Source organism: Mytilus trossulus, chromosome 3, assembly GCF_036588685.1.
Source record: "Mytilus trossulus isolate FHL-02 chromosome 3, PNRI_Mtr1.1.1.hap1, whole genome shotgun sequence".
Lineage (NCBI taxonomy): Eukaryota > Metazoa > Mollusca > Bivalvia > Mytilida > Mytilidae > Mytilus > Mytilus trossulus.
Window position 1 is genome coordinate 50,323,391 of NC_086375.1, and position 17,141 is coordinate 50,340,531.

At 31.9% G+C, this 17,141-nt stretch overlaps 1 protein-coding gene across 8 annotated transcripts in view; it reads right to left on the reverse strand.

The window, feature by feature from the left end:
• Positions 1 to 13,261, reverse strand: part of LOC134711750 (muscleblind-like protein 2a) — a 129,165-nt gene extending 115,904 nt beyond the window's left edge. For 2 of the 8 annotated variants that reach the window (XR_010106230.1, XM_063572605.1), the window contains exon 1: positions 9,220 to 9,356. The gene's annotated coding sequence lies outside the window, so the exon portion shown is untranslated. Of the gene's footprint in view, positions 1 to 9,219; positions 9,384 to 13,159 lie in introns of those variants that run through there. The other 6 variants (XM_063572608.1, XM_063572607.1, XM_063572589.1 and 3 more) reach the window with 5 other exon arrangements.
• Positions 13,262 to 17,141: the final 3,880 nt, after the last annotated feature.

Genomic DNA, 17,141 nt, shown 5'->3' on the forward strand with positions numbered 1-17,141 from the left:
TGCAGTGGTATAAAGTAAATATACAAGGATTCTTAATAGCAGAGAACTACTACTGTATAAAATTCAGAAATTATTAGGATGTTTTTATTATTGCAAAAATTGCAATAATTTAAACTCGCATTTTGAAATTTAGTATATAACTTAAATAGTATTTTTCTCAATATCGCAAAAATTAAAATCGCATATAAGTCTATAATAACAAAATCGCAATTATAAAAGCACACAATAATTTCTGAATTTACAGTATACCAGTAATTTCTACAGCTCATTAAATTTACAACATATTGTTGGATTTTACCAACAGTAGAAGTCTTTCTCCGTGTATGCTTAAAGCCATGTCTAGATCTTGGTAGACTTTTTAAGTCTTTGTACCCTTAATTAATGTTATTGAAACCATAAGAAATAAAACTTCACTTGGTTCCACTTTGATTACAATTTCTACCAAAGCAGACAATATTTTACCAAAGCAGACATGAATTCAAAAGACAGAATTATAAGACGGATTTACAAATGAAATTACTTGCAAAGGCTTGGAGGCAATTTGAGCCTAGCGTGTGTAATATTACGTAATCCCCGATAATCAATAAAGTGTTGTAATAAGTTAATTCAGGACACCATTTTCCCCTGAAGCAATTCCGTCTAATACAAACCTAATAGGAAGACCGCCTCAATGTTTCTGTAGCTATGATCAATTTTTATTGCAACACAATAGTATTAAGTCTTTGTGACACAAAATTACAATAACTTGGTTCCTAAATTATCTGCTTGCTTATTTTTTCAATCCAAAATAGATTTTCTGACCGTCTGTTGCCAAGCATGTTTAATATGGGATGAAAGAAACCTTTTAAATTAAAATATGACTTGAGTGACATCACACCTTTTAAATTAACTTAACATGCAGACAAAATGTGCTTAATCAACTTCAGTGTAAATCAGTTTTACATTTTCAAGGCTTCTTTTTAATACACCTTCGTCTTTCACTTCAGTACAAATCAATCAATCAACCCTGTACATTTATCCTGTTTAGAATAGACTAATTTTTGAAACTAAAATGTTGCTAGTTTTTCAAAGTTTTTAAACTTGTCCACTATCAATATGGAGTTATTTTAGGTAATGTTAATTCAATCTAACATACTAGCCTATAAGAGAATAAAATTGAGAAAGGAAGGTTTTTTTCCTTCTCAATACCAAAGGAAGCAGAATTTTTTACTATACAATTGAAATATGACCTCTAGATGGATTTTTGGGTATTTGTATGGTTGGATTGCTGTCTTATTGAACAACTATTACATTTAAACATAAAGGAACGTATTGAAATAAATATGTAGAAAAAAAATCTAGGAGAGAGAAAAAACTTTTTACCACTGGATTTCCCCCCCCCCCCTCACTGAAAATCTGTATTTTGAAAGCCCAAACACATATTTAAAAAGTTTTATTTTGGTATTAAAATATACAATTTAAATTCAAGATTACATTGTGGTTATTTAATAACTGAACATTTAACATAAGGAAACATTGTGCATAATATTTCTTTTATCCATGCATCTTCTTCCTGCTACTTAGTGTGTCAAGTATTTCTTATGTTAAACAATTATGTGTAAATAATGTTTGAAAAGTTCCAAACCAAATCAAGATATCTTAAATATGTTGATTGTTAGGTTTAACTTGCTTCTTTACATGTTTAATAAGTAGTTCTGATATATATATGTGTGTTTGCGTTATACATGTATTCAGTAATGGCATGAATATGGAATCGAATGCCATGACATAATTCCTCATTGATAGAATAAATGTGGTTATTATGTAGCTATTTCAGTTTTCAAGCTATGGACAATGTTGTATTTGTCATATGAGGTGGACCTTGGTGTGGATTGTTGTGCAGCCCAATATTTTTGTTTATTTTATGTATTATTACATTAATTTCATGGCATCACTATTTGGTTTGTACCCTAACCTGACCTTTCTATCATTAAAAATTAACTGCTTTGTGCTGAACTCACAAAAAACTAGAGGCACTTAAAAGAGCCTGTGTCGCTCACCTTGGTCTATGTGAATATTAAACAAAGGACGCAGATGGATTCATGACAAAATTGTGTTTTGGTGATGGTGATGTGTTTGTACATCTTAATTAACTGAATATTCTTGCTGCTTACAATTATCTCTTTCTATAATTAACTTGGCCCAGTAGTTTCAGAGGAGAAGATTTTTGTAAAAGATTACTAAGATTTGCGAAAAAATGGTTAAAAATTGACTATAAAGGGCAATAACTCCTAAAGGGGTCAACTGACAATTTCGGTTATGTTGACTTATTTGTAGATCTTACTTTGCCAACATTTATTGATTTTTACAGTTTATCTCTATCTATAATAATATTCAAGATAATAACCAAAAACAGCAAAATTTCCTTAAAATTACCAAATCAGGGGCAGCAACCCAACAACAGGTTGTCCGATTCATCTGAAAATTTCAGGGCAGATAGATTTGAACCTGATAAACAATTTTCCCCATGTCAGATTTGCTCTAAATGCTTTGGTTTTTGAGTTATAAGCCAAAAACTGCATTTTACCCCTATGTTCTATTTAAAGCCCTGGCGGCCATCTTGGTTGGTTGGCAGGGTCACGCCACACATTTTTTAAACTAGATACCCCAATGATGATTGTGACCAAGTTTGGTTAAATTTATCTCAGTAGTTTTAGAGGAGAAGATTTTTGTAAAAGTTTACAGACGACGGACGGCGAATGACTGACGCAGGATGATAACCAGATGTCAGATTTGCTTGAAACGCTTTGGTTTTTGAGTTATAAGCGAAAAACTGCATTTTACCCCTATGTTCTATTTTTAGCCATGGCGGCCATCTTAATTTGTTGACCTGGTGATGCCACACATTTTTTAAACTAGATACCCAAATGATGATTGTGGCCAAGTTTGGTTTGATTTGGTCAAGTAGTTTTAGAGTAGAAGATTTTTGTAAAAGATTACTAAGATTTACGAAAAATGGTTAAAAATTGACTATAAAGGGCAATAACTCCAAAAGGGGTCAACTGACCATTTCAGTCATGTTGACCTTTTTGTTAATTTTACTTTGCTGAACATTATTGCTGTTTACAGTTTATCTCTATCTATATTAATATTCAAGATAATAACCAACAAGAATGTGTCCTCAGTACACGAATGCCCCACTCGCACTTTCATTTTCTATGTTCAGTAGACTGTGACATTGAGATAAAAACTCTAATTTGGCATTAAAATTAGAAAGATCATATCATAGGGAACATGTGTACTAAGTTTGAAGTTGATTGGACTTCAACTTCATCAAAAACTACCTTGACCAAAAACTTTAACCTGAAGCGGGACAGACGGACGAACGGATGGACGAATGAACTGACAAACGGACGGACAAACGGATGAACGGACACACACACCAGAAATATAATGCCCCTCTACTAGCGTAGGTGGGACATTAAAACAGCAAAATTTCATTAAAATTACCAATTCAGGGGCAGCAATGGGTTGTCCGATTCATCTGAAAATTTCAAGGCAGATAGATCTTGACCTGATAAACAATTTAACCCCAAACAGATTTGCTCTAAATGCTTTGGTTTTTGAGTTATAAGCCAAAAACTGCATTTTTACCCTATGTTCTATTTTTAGCCGTGGCGGCCATCTTGGTTGGTTGATCCGGTCAACGGACACATTTTTCAAACTTGATACCCCAATGATGATTGTGGCCAAGTTGGCCCAGTAGTTTCAGAGGAGAAGATTTTTGTAAAAGTTAACGATGACGGACGACAGACGACGACAGACGCCGGAAGCAAAGTGATGGGAAAAGCTCACTTGGCCCTTTGCTCCAGGTGAGCTAAAAATGTTGTATGATTGCAAATGAGACGACTCTCCACAAGAGATCAAATGGCACAGAATTTACAACTATAGGTCACTGTACAGCCTTTGACATATTTGTTTTGTTTATAAACAGGATGCAAGTTTTCTCTTTTAAATTGTTTTACATTTGTCACTTCAAGGCCTCATTGTCCTTACTGTGCAGTACTGTAGGGATTTCTTCATTGTTGAAGGCAGTGACCTATGTGTACTAATTTCTACGTCATTTGGTCTCTGATTGGGAGTTGTCTCTTAGGCTGTGTCATATCATATCTTCTTTCTTTACATTTTTAGATCTGACAAACAAAATCACTAATGATTATAAAGAAAAAGAAGCACTTGTTACCAATTATTAAGCAAACCTATAAATAAGATTACTTCCACTAAGTAATTGAGCTATTCTTAGAATGCAAGTTTTTTTCTAATTCCATCTATCACAAAAACATGAAAATATACCTACATGCCATAGAAAAAATAGTACAAAAAACTAAATATAAACATCTTACTTATTGTTTCTTTCCAAATTCATCAGATTGGAATTTAGCATTTATTTTTTTTCTCTCAATATTTTTATCTCTCAGTCAAACTTGATGTATAGTAGAGATAATTGAAGCAATGACTTGAGATACTGAGAACAAACTCATTTATCTTGCTGAATTCTTTTAAAAAAAATTAGCTTGTATTATTGCATAGCAATATAATATTTCCCACAGAAAGTAACCAAAAGTTAGCATGCAATAAATTCCTATATTGCACTAGTGCAATAAATCTTCAAAATTCATGATGTCATAAACGACATAATCTTAGTTTAAACCAATTTTTACTTTCAAATATTATATTGCTATACAATAAAAGGGTTATTGCATGAATATTGGGGAATATTGTCCCTCTAAGAATATATATTGCACTCCCAAGCTTGTGCAAATGCCAATATAAAATTCTACTCGGGACAATATTCCCCAATATTCATGCAATAACCCTATATTACTCTACCTGTACATATTGTATATATGCAGAAAATGTGTTTTTGTCTAATAAATATACCAATATTATTGATCACAATCAAAATAAACTTACTGTATAGGTCAAAAAGCCACATTATATATAATAAGTTAATAGACTTAATTTTGAAATAGAATAAAGACAGACAGGGGTAGAGCAGTATCCCCCTCCCCTTCAGATCAGGACTATACAAATTCTTTACAAAATTAAAATGGCTAATTAATCAATTAAAGGTTCTAAATAAAAAATAATTTAGATAGAATTTTATATCTGAACCTTGCAAATAAAATTAAAATATTGTTTGTTTCCCCAATTCCGACCGACCCTGCAAAAACGGTCCTACTCATAAAATTTTGTTGTCCAAACTTAGTCAAATATCATTTTATTCATTTCCGATTTTCATGCTTACCAGATCAATGCATTGTTCCAGCTTTTAAGAAAAAATAAAATTATTTCCCCACCTACCAACCCACACCTGGCTTGGCAGGGTCGGGATTCGGGAAACAAACAATATATTAATTCAGGCCTCAATGGCAAAACATAAGTTTTTTCAAAGATTGTGCTCTTTGTCAATGAATAAAAAAAATTCCAGAAATAAGCATATATTTGCAGTCATATAAAAATCTGAAAAATCTACTTTTTTACATCATTTCAATGTCAAGAAAAGAGGAGATGGGATTTGACTGATATTTTATAGCACCACAGTTCAAGTAATGTCAAGATGTCTTAATGTCTAATTTTATCGCTTTTGGTGCAATGTAAATGGGTGCGTCATCTTAGTTTGCAAAATGCATTATTTGGCCCTCGATCACATGTAGGCGAACATTACAAACAAGACTGAACCAGCGCCGCCAAAATCAGCCAGGTAAAATGGCAAGAATATATATTGACAAAATATAAGATTACGAAAACAAGTACCTTATTGATATTTTGTTGTTGAATTATATAACACACCATCCCTTTTTGTATAAGGTTTGCACCAATGATTCAGTTCACTCACTTCCCACACTGAAATATGATTTTATTTATGTGTTCAATTTTTGTACTTTGACTGCTATCTAAAATTTTTATTTATCTTTCATTATTCTTTAGATTAAAAAAAACTGTGTATAGAAAATTAAAATTAATATGAAGTTTGAAGACTATCTTTACAAAAATACCATAAAATAGTCACAAAAACACATTGAAATCCCTGAAAGATGTACGATTAATTAACATAGATTACAGTATAGTCAGAAATTATTTCTATTGTTGAACAATGGATGCAAATGAGATTTTAATTATTGCAATTTGAGAAAAAAAAATGCATACAGATATAATGCGATCATCATAATTCAAATATAACATATAATATAATAATTCAAAGTTTTAATTTTCGCAACACATTTCCCGTTGCAATTTTTGCAAATTTTTTTTTTTCAATTTCCAGTAATATTTTTTATTGTCAGACTACTTTTATGTTGTATTATTGCTTTATCAAGAATCTTTGCATTTCAATAACAAAACAGATAATCTGCATATTCTTTTGAACACCTTTGCTAGAGATGAAATATGCTTGAACTAGGCATATTGAGCTATTAAAAAAAAGAGTGTCAATAATGGAAATGAAGTGGCAACAAGCTAGGGCAAACCATTTAGTTGACTAATGATTTAATCTACAAAAACTCAGGAAAAACAATTATAAAAATATGTTTCAAACCTATAATATAAAATCAAACAGACCAAGTAAAATCCAAAGGCACAAGTTAGCTATCTATTTATTCTTTATTTTTATATCATGTTATATGACCGTTGGTAGTATTCTGAGATCACCTGGAAGGTTATTTAGATGGTGTCTAAAATGCACACAAAATATTGATACATATTATCAAGTCCATGCATCCTAAATTAATCATTTTTGCCTTAATATGTGTTTTTGTATCTTATTAACCAAATAGAAAAATTTGAATCAAACAGGTGAACATAACCATGACAGCTAATGCGTCTTTCGTCAATATATTGCCTTGAATTTTAACTTAATCATTAAATTCAAAATAGTTCACAATTTTGTTCTTTAACTGATCTATTTCAAAAGACTAAATGGTAAGTCTCTTGAATTAAAACAAATCTCTTGATAGAAGTACAGGAGAAAAATATATGCTTCCCATTTTGAAGTTGTCAAATAGTATAATTTTGTGAATTTCCTTATATCAAAAAGTTTCAGAAAAGTCCACCACTGCAATTTAATATGTTCTGAAACGAAAAGGTAACAACTTTACATTGAATACCTATAAATACAAGAATTTGCAGGATCAGGGGTTGTGTCCAAAGAAATGTATGCCTAAAAATGTCAATAAAATGTCACCCCAAAACTGATGTAACAACACATTTTTACATAAGTATGCATAATTCATAATGTGTGTGATGTGAGAAAAGGAAATCATTTTGTACAAATTGTTTCATCACAACTATTTAATCATATATGTAAAAACATTTTTTGATTTTTGCTATAACAATAAAATCTTAATTCTAATAAAGTATAAAAAAGAAGATGTGGTATGATTGCCAATGAGACAACTATCCACAATAGACCAAAATGACATAAACATTAAAAATTATAGGTCACAGTACGGCCTTCAACAATGAGCAAAGCCCATACCACATAAAAGGCTGATTTTAACCACTCTTTTAAAAGTTTTGATGAATTTGTTGATACAAATAGCGGACGGATATATAATACTTTCATTACTCAACCCTCCTCCCCTCCTTTCCCACTGTTATCTAACAGGTGTATACTAATTGTACATGTCAACTATTCTTGTGCATAATTGATATTATTTGGGGGAAAAAAATCTAATCACTGCCTTTACAATATGTACTGCTATGCAGAACAATTATACCTCTACTGACAAAAAATATGTTTATATAATATTATTTAACATACTCTGCTGTATTATATAAACATAATATATAGGGTAAATATTAAAATAAATCATTAGTTATACCTTGGGGAGATAGACGTGCTGGAAATATATGTTTGAAATCAATAAATAATTAATATAAACTTTAAAAGCAGATTTTTTTTTCATGTTTTAATTAAGCTTATTTTGTAATTAGATTTTATCCACAAAATTAAAACTCCATTGTAATTTTAATCTTCAAAGAGAATAACTGTCACAATTACTGGAAACTGGAAACACTAAATTGATCCCAATAAAATTAAATCTATAAACAATACCATGCTTCAACAGCAGATACATGCATTACTATGGAGAAAACATGTGTAGTTCACATAAAATTATGCATTTTATTATGAGAAAAAAAAGGTGATTTTTTTTTACTATTGATGTGTCTCTTGCTTATCATGACAACAATTAGTGGCCTTGTTTATTTCTGTGTAAACTGGTCTCTTGTGGAGAGAAAAAATGTCTCATTGGCAATCATGCCACATCTTCTTAATATTTGGCTGTTATCTGCTCTTTTGTCAGCTTGTTGTCTCTTTGACATATATTCCCCATTCCATTCATAATTTTACTATCTGACTATGAAGATGATTCTATAAAAAAATTGCTGAAATTCAATGAAGTTTAAGAAAAGGTTTTAGATGCGGTCTTAAATCTTGGACCCATACACTGTATCAAAATTTTAACTCTAAAAAGCAAAACAGTTATGAGAAAATATTGAAAAATTAAAAGACTACACTATCAGATTTTAGTTTTGGATGGTAGTTTTTGTCCATTGTTTAGTTTTAAAAATTACATGGAAGGCTAAAAAAAAATTGATGTTTTCTGAAAAAACACATTCACCAATGTTGATGAAACCAACCAGTCATAAAGGAAATTGCTTTGTCATACATATGCTACTACACTATGTTCTAGAATACATTTCATTCTATGACTATCCAAATAAAAAAAAGGCAGAATACTGTACATGACTTGTATATAAAAATGTAACAAAAGTATGCAGAAACATAAACAGAGATTTAAACAACCAAATGTATCATTACAATATGTTTATAATGATAGATCCAGTTAATAAAAATATTGTTTATTTCTCATATTGGACAATTCTTCATCCAAATAAACAAAGTGCAAATTTAAATTAAAATTTGATGACAAATTAGCATACAAGGTTTTAATTTAATATTGATCCTTTAAACCATCAATTGATATTTATAAAACAACGAAAACAAATGTTGTAAACATTGAAAATGGTTTGACACATTTAAATGCATGTTACATATGATATTCTTAGTTTTGGAACCAAAATACTGCTCATTTATATTCAAATGAGATATACAGATAAAAAACGAGATAAACATGTGACTATGACCATAAATAATACGTAATATTTGTCACTTACTATTAGGTGTTCCCTCCTTCCTTTAGGATAGAGCCCATGTCAATTTCTGCAAAATTTAAAAATAGATTAAACCATAATATCGTTACATTTGAATATGATGTAATAATGGCGACAGCAAATTAATCTGCTGCAGGTCAAGGTGTAGTGCAACTTCAAAAAAGCCTTTCTCAGAGCTTAGAGCTGCCTCATTAATTCATTTTGACAGATTATTCAAGCTTTTTCCACGTCTCTTTTTGTGTTTTTGAGACATCCACTTTATGACTCAATAGAAAAGGTTTGGGTCTGAAGTTTTGGAGAAAACAAAGAAGTGAGATTACATAATTTATTTTTGAATCGGTTATACAACAAGGGGCTCCCTTGGGTATTAACAAATGTGACAATAACATGCAAAACTTGCTTAGTTTTTCATTTCATTATTCATTCTGATATTTGTAATGTTTGCTCAATTCAAAAGAATTGGGAATATTTATTGTTTTTGTGTTGACAATAGAACTTTTACACATTTTTATACAAACTCATCATTGCACCGGTTTGAGTTTTAATTTCAGGGTATCTAAGCATGTAAGACCATTTTGCTGTTCCTTGAATTATACACTGAAAAGTTGCTTTAACCATCATGATTAAATGTTATGATGAATATCTGAGGGTGGTAAAGGGTAATTTTCGTGCAACGTTTTTGGCCTTTTTATGGCTCTTGTTTTCATGTTTTAAATGTTGTGTTAGGCTCAACGTGCATGCTTCATCTTTCTCTTTATTTATTTTCTTTTTTTCGTGTTGGTACTCTCAATTTCTCATGCTTGTTCCGCATTTGATTAAAAAGTAAACCGGGACTAAATTCAAAGTCAGTCCAGGGATTGTTTTATATTATGCTCCTAGGATATCAATTGCTCTCAAATAATGAATAGTTATACAGTATTTTTTCAAATAAACTGGCAGAAATTTAAAGGTGACAGCAGGGTCTTCTTGTCTATCATAATGACTGTGATCTCCAAGAACTGCTTTCACCGAAATATTTACGATTCTAAAATGCTTCCCTTTTCCTGATTTTCATTTTCCTTGCAACATTTTTGTGATTTTTATTACATGTGTTTCCATGTTCAACCCCCCCCCCCCCCCCCCCTTAATTAGCACCCTCATATCTTACAAATAAGTGGTTTTCTATAGATATAAATAAACTTGACATTATCAATGATCCATGACCATGAGGTCAATGTCAGATGAGCCCTGATCAGCATACTTGTACACCTTCCAAACTATTGCTTAGAGTATTAGAGAAACATACTTTATCATCAAAACCTATTGTTTACCAATGAACAAAGTTAACTGTAAACCTAAGTCCATTTATCAGTAAAAAACAGAAAATAAAAAAAAAAATATTCCTATAAACTTTAACTGCTGACTAAACCATATTGCTGATAAGACCGACAATGACAGAATGTAGAATGGCTAGGTCTTGCCTCCACGACATGCTGCAGACTCAACAATAAATGAAATAATCATCAACATATTTTTAGAGTAAGGAGTGGTACACAAAGATTTAAACCTCATCATTGAATGAATAAAGCAAACATTACATAATTTTAGTACTTCATAATATTATTCAAACATAGCATCATAAAATTAAAATCTGTACTTTAAAAAGTGCTTTAAATCAAATAAATTGGATATCATTTCTCATCTTAGTGTAAAGCACAGCTGATCTCAATCTTTATAAGTTTTTAAAAAGGTAACTTCATTAAATGAAATCAATAGTAATTTTAACATGTACATGGTAAAATCTACTAAAAGTTACACTGAATCATGTTTAACATGTATGCATTAACCATTCAAGGTCATATTTTACCATCTCAAGATCAAACACACTACAGCATACAGTGGCAGATCCAGAAATTTCCATAAGTGGGGGCCCACTGACTGACCTGAGAGGAGGCCCAATCCAATCATGCTTCAGTGATTCCCTATATAAGCAACCAAATTTTATCCCAAAAAGGGGGGGGACTGGCCCCCTGGGCCCTCCCCCCTAAATCCGCCTCTGGCATTGTGTGATTCAATCAACCAGAGGCTACAGGAAACAGGAATTACTTATCTTGTTCAATTTGAATTTTCAGATCTGGCTGGATCATATTTTTATTTAGCATCTTTTTAATTTTTTTCACCAAGATCAATAAATAGCATATAATCATCCCCTCATCATCAACATCCAATGGAATTATTTGTAGATATATGAATTTGTTTGTTTATATTCAAATTTCCATGTTTACAGTCTCTTTTTATCCATCAAAGGTATCAGGATAGCTTCAAGAAAGGCTACAAGTTCATAAAATTACCAGTAAAGGGCAATAACTCTAATAAATAATTGTCTGACAATTAAGGATAAACATTAGATCTTGACATCCAAGGTTTTTGCCCCTGTATATAATAATTGCCTATTTTTTTTCTATATCTTTGTCAGTACATCTCTTTGAAATTTTAGAGGACTAACAATAAGTTCATGTACTGTAAATAGCACTTAACGATTTTTGTTTGTTTAAAATGTTTCACAATTGACATTGTGAAGCCTCTGATAGCTTGCTATATCTGTGAAAGTACTTTAATTCGTGGGTATCAATTTTCGTGGTTTGAGCAATATTTACATGTTCGTGGGTTTTTAAATTCGTGGATTTTAGTTTTCTTATTAAAAAAAAAATAATTGAAAAATTAAAGCCTTTAGAAACGAAGGTAACAAAAAGTCTGGATTTAAGAAAATTGCAAAGTAAACATTGACACGTGTCAATCGTAATGATAACACTAATTAACCCATGATAAAGTGATCAACAGATTAGAGACCATCAAAGGTGTTAATTAGGCCATAAACATGTCACTTATAGAAATCAGCAACATATACAAATGCTTTAAACGTATCTTCAATTGTCAATCCTCGAGCGGTTGGAGTTCTGTGACTGCTATTAAAATATTCTCGGATTTAGACAATGGTTGTTTTATTTCGTTGGACACTTAAATTCGTGGACAAATATAGTTGACCTATTACTTATAGTGTAAGAAAAATAGACAAAAACACAAAAACTTAACACTGAGCAAAGAACCACAGAAATGAGGTCGAGGTCAAATAAAACCTGCATGACTGACATATAGATCATAAAATATTTCCTTACACCAAATATAGCTGACCTACGGCATATAGTATTAGATAAAAAGACCAAAACTCAAAAACTTTACTTTGACCACTCAACCATGAAAATGAGGTCAAGGTCAGATGACATCTGCCCGCTAGACATGTACACCTTACAATCATTCCATAAAACAAATATAGTAGATCTATTGCATAAAGTATGAGAAAAACAGACCAAAACACAAAAACTTAACTTTAACCACTGAACCATGAAAATGAGGTCGAGGTTAGATGACACCTGCCAGTTGGACATGTACACCTTACAGTCCTTCCATACACCAAATATACTAGCCCTATTGCTTACAGTATTTGAGATATGGACTTGACCACCAAAACTTAACCTTGTTCGCTGATCCATGAAATGAGGTCGAGGTCAATTGAAAACTGTCTGACGGGCATGAGGACCTTGCAAGGTACACACATACCAAATATAATAATCCTATTACTTATAATAAGAGAGAATTCAACATTACAAAAAATCTGAACTTTTTTTTTTCAAGTGGTCACTGAACCATGAAAATGAGGTCAAGGACATTTGACATTTAACTGACGGAAACTTCGTAACATGAGGCATCTATATACAAAGTATGAAGCATCCAGGTCTTCCACCTTCTAAAATATAAAGCTTTTAAAAAGTTAGCTAAGCCCGACGCTGACGCCGGATCACTATCCCTTTGTCGAGCTTTCTGCAACAAAAGTTGCAGGCTCTACAAAAACCTAGTACTACATACTGTACCTCACATGTGTTTTGTGTGGAGGAAGCTATAGTACCTGGAGAGATCCACCACCTTTAGCAGGAAAACTGGGAATCCTATTAAGATAGGTAAAGAACCTTGCTTTAATGGAGGGTTCTCCACCTTATTGTTGTAAGTACTGTGGATCCACTATTTAGATGTTGTACTAACTGCAAAAGAAAACAACTTCCATATATTAAATAATTACAGAAAAAAAGGATTAAAAAAACGTCAAAATTTGACTCTAGATGGTACTTCTATAATATTATAATGAAATTTCATAAACTTAAAAAAAAAAAAAAAAAAAAAAAAAGGTATTGATAATGCCATAAGAAAATAAAATCTTAGATTAGAATTAGATTTGTTTGTAAAATATTGAAAAATCAAACAAAAAAATCAAATTTCTCTCTGATTTTTGGTCATAAAGAAGTTTTTATGAAGGATTGTAAGATTCTCTGAATGTTTGACACAAATTTCTAATAAAAGAAAAACTACAGACTGAACTCAATAGTAGACAATGCCACCAGCAGATCTAAGGATTGCCATGTTTCACCTTCATGCATATATGTCTTTCCTTTCAGACAAGACACAAAACATAATCATCATATCTCATATGTGTCAAGTTGATATAATGTACTTCTCAGTCCATGCTTTTTATGGTCATAGGACATATCTGATTAGGATGTACAGTCAGTATTTCAACAGCCATTATTGTCAAAACTACATAAAACATTAGCAATATTGAAGGATGTGCATATACTGCAAAATTCTAAGAAATATGAAGGATTGAATAATAGAATTATTAATGTGATCATATCTATGGTATAACCTCTTAACTATTACTGAATTGTATCACAGAAGTTTTCTACATTTTATTACTTCATTAATGGAAATTATTTTCTTTTATTTGATTGTAATGGCTCCGAAATAATGAAATGTTATCATAATACCATCCTAACTATAAAACTGTCATGTTGTATTATAATTAATCTCATTGTCTGGCCGTCTACATTGGAAATTGCTAAAGTATAAGCCACAGACAATTCTCACTTATAAATATATCCATCCTGTAGATTAAAAAACACCATTGTTCTTCTCAAAGGCTAGCTTACATTAGTTAACATTTTATGATCAGGAGATACAGAATTTTGTTAAAGAAAAATAACAAGACTAATTTTTTTATTCCAACAAAAATATAGTCTCCAGTTGCTCTCATAACTTAAATTATCTTCCTTGCATATATTAGTTCCAATGTCCTCCTCTTTGCACACATTTTATATTTCCAAGGGACATCACTCTTAGAAAAAGTCAATTGGCCACCATTATAAAACTGAGATATTACTGATATTAACCTATGGCATAAGAATTATATAAAATCTTGCAAGAATTGTATCTATGAGCACACTAATGAGCACCAGAGACATATATACATGTATATATGTCTCTGTGAGCACTAACATGAGGCCTAATGTAATGAAAAATTTAGCTCATTCAGTTTGTATTGAATCCACCAAGATGACATTTTTGATGAACTGCTAGTTGATGTCATGTACAACTGCTGAGAGTTTTTTCTATTCACAGTCATATACAACTGCTGAGAGTTTTTTCTATTCAAAGTCATGTACAAGTTCTGCTGAGTTTTTTTCTAGTCACAGTCATGTACAACTGCTGAGAGTTTTCTCTATTCAAGGTCATGTACAAGTTCTGCTGAAAGTTGTTTTCTAGTCAAAGTCATGTACAACTGCTGAGAGTTTTCTCTATTCAAAGTCATGTACAACTGCTGAGAGATTTTTCTATTCAAAGTCATGTACAAGTTCTGCTGAAAGTTTTTTTCTAGTCACAGTCATGTACAACTGCTGAGAGTTTTTTATATTCAAAGTCATGTGCAACTGCTGAGAGTTTTCTCTATTCAAAGTCATGTACAAGTTCTGCTGAAAGTTTTTTTCTAGTCAGTCATGTACAACTGCTAAGAGTTTTCTCTATTCACAGTCATGTACAACTGCTGAAAGTTTTTTTCTTGTCACAGTCATGTACAACTGCTGAGAGTTTTTTTCTAGTCAGTCATGTACAACTGCTGAGAGTTTTTTCTAGTCACAGTCATGTACAACTGCTGAAAGTTTTTTTCTAGTCACAGTTATGTACAACTGCTGAGAGTTTTTTCTATTCACAGTAATGTACAACTGCTGAGAGTTTTTTCTATTCACTCTCACTCCACACTTTCGAAACTTTAATAATGGGTATTATTTCATTTATACAAATAAAACATTGTAGGGTTGTCTCCTTTAAAGAGGTGGAAACAAATTTTCTAATTATATTCTGCAACCCTCAGATAGATACAAGAGAATGTGGTATGAGTGCCAATGTGACAACCCTCCATCTAAGTCACAATTGGTAAAAAGTAAACCATTCTAGTATGGCCTTTAATCAATCTTAGTACTTAAATCTCATGAAAAGAGAATGTGGTATGATTGCCAATGAGACAGCCCTCCACCTAAGTCACAATTGATAAAAAGTAAACCATTATAGTATGGCCTTTAATCAGATGCACTCTAAATACTTAAATCTGGTGGAAAGAGAATGTGGTATGAGTGCCAATGAGACAGCCCTCCATCTAAGTCACAATTGGTAAAAAGTAAACCATTATAGTATGGCCTTTAATCAGGTGCACTCTAAATACTTAAATCTGGTGGAAAGAGAATGTGGTATGAGTGCCAATGAGACAGCCCTCAATCTAAGTCACAATTGATAAAAAGAAAACCATTATAGTATGGCCTTTAATCAGATGCACTCTAAATACTTAAATCTGGTGGAAAGAGAATGTGGTATGAGTGCCAATGAGACAGCCCTCCATCTAAGTCACAATTGGTAAAAAGTAAACCATTATAGTATGGCCTTTAATCAGATGCACTCTAAATACTTAAATCTGGTGGAAAGAGAATGTGGTATGAGTGCCAATGAGACAGCCCTCAATCTAAGTCACAATTGATAAAAAGAAAACCATTCTAGTATGGCCTTTAATCAATCTTAGTACTTAAATCTCATGAAAAGAGAATGTGGTATGATTGCCAATGAGACAGCCCTCCACCTAAGTCACAATTGATAAAAAGTAAACCATTATAGTATGGCCTTTAATCAATCTTAGTACTTAAATCTCATGAAAAGAGAATGTGTTATGATTGCCAATGAGACAGCCCTCCACCTAAGTCACAATTGGTAAAAAGTAAACCATTATAGTATGGCCTTTAATCAGGTGCACTCTAAATACTTAAATCTGGTGGAAAGAGAATGTGGTATGAGTGCCAATGAGACAGCCCTCAATCTAAGTCACAATTGGTAAAAAGTAAACCATTATAGTATGGCCTTTAATCAGGTGCACTCTAAATACTTAAATCTGGTGGAAAGAGAATGTGGTATGAGTGCCAATGAGACAGCCCTCAATCTAAGTCACAATTGGTAAAAAGTAAACCATTCTAGTATGGCCTTTAATCAGATGCACTCTAAATACTTAAATCTGGTGGAAAGAGAATGTGGTATGAGTGCCAATGAGACAGTCCTCCATATAAGTCACAATTGGTAAAAAGTAAACCATTATAGTATGGCCTTTAATCAGATGCACTCTAAATACTTAAATCTGGTGGAAAGAGAATGTGGTATGAGTGCCAATGAGACAGCCCTCAATCTAAGTCACAATTGATAAAAAGAAAACCATTCTAGTATGGCCTTAAATCAATCTTAGTACTTAAATCTCATGAAAAGAGAATGTGGTATGATTGCCAATGAGACAGCCCTCCACCTAAGTCACAATTGATAAAAAGTAAACCATTATAGTATGGCCTTTAATCAATCTTAGTACTTAAATCTCATGAAAAGAGAATGTGTTATGATTGCCAATGAGACAGCCCTCCACCTAAGTCACAATTGGTAAAAAGTAAACCATTATAGTATGGCCTTTAATCAGATGCACTCTAAATACTTAAATCTGGTGGAAAGAGAATGTGGTATGAGTGCCAATGAGACAG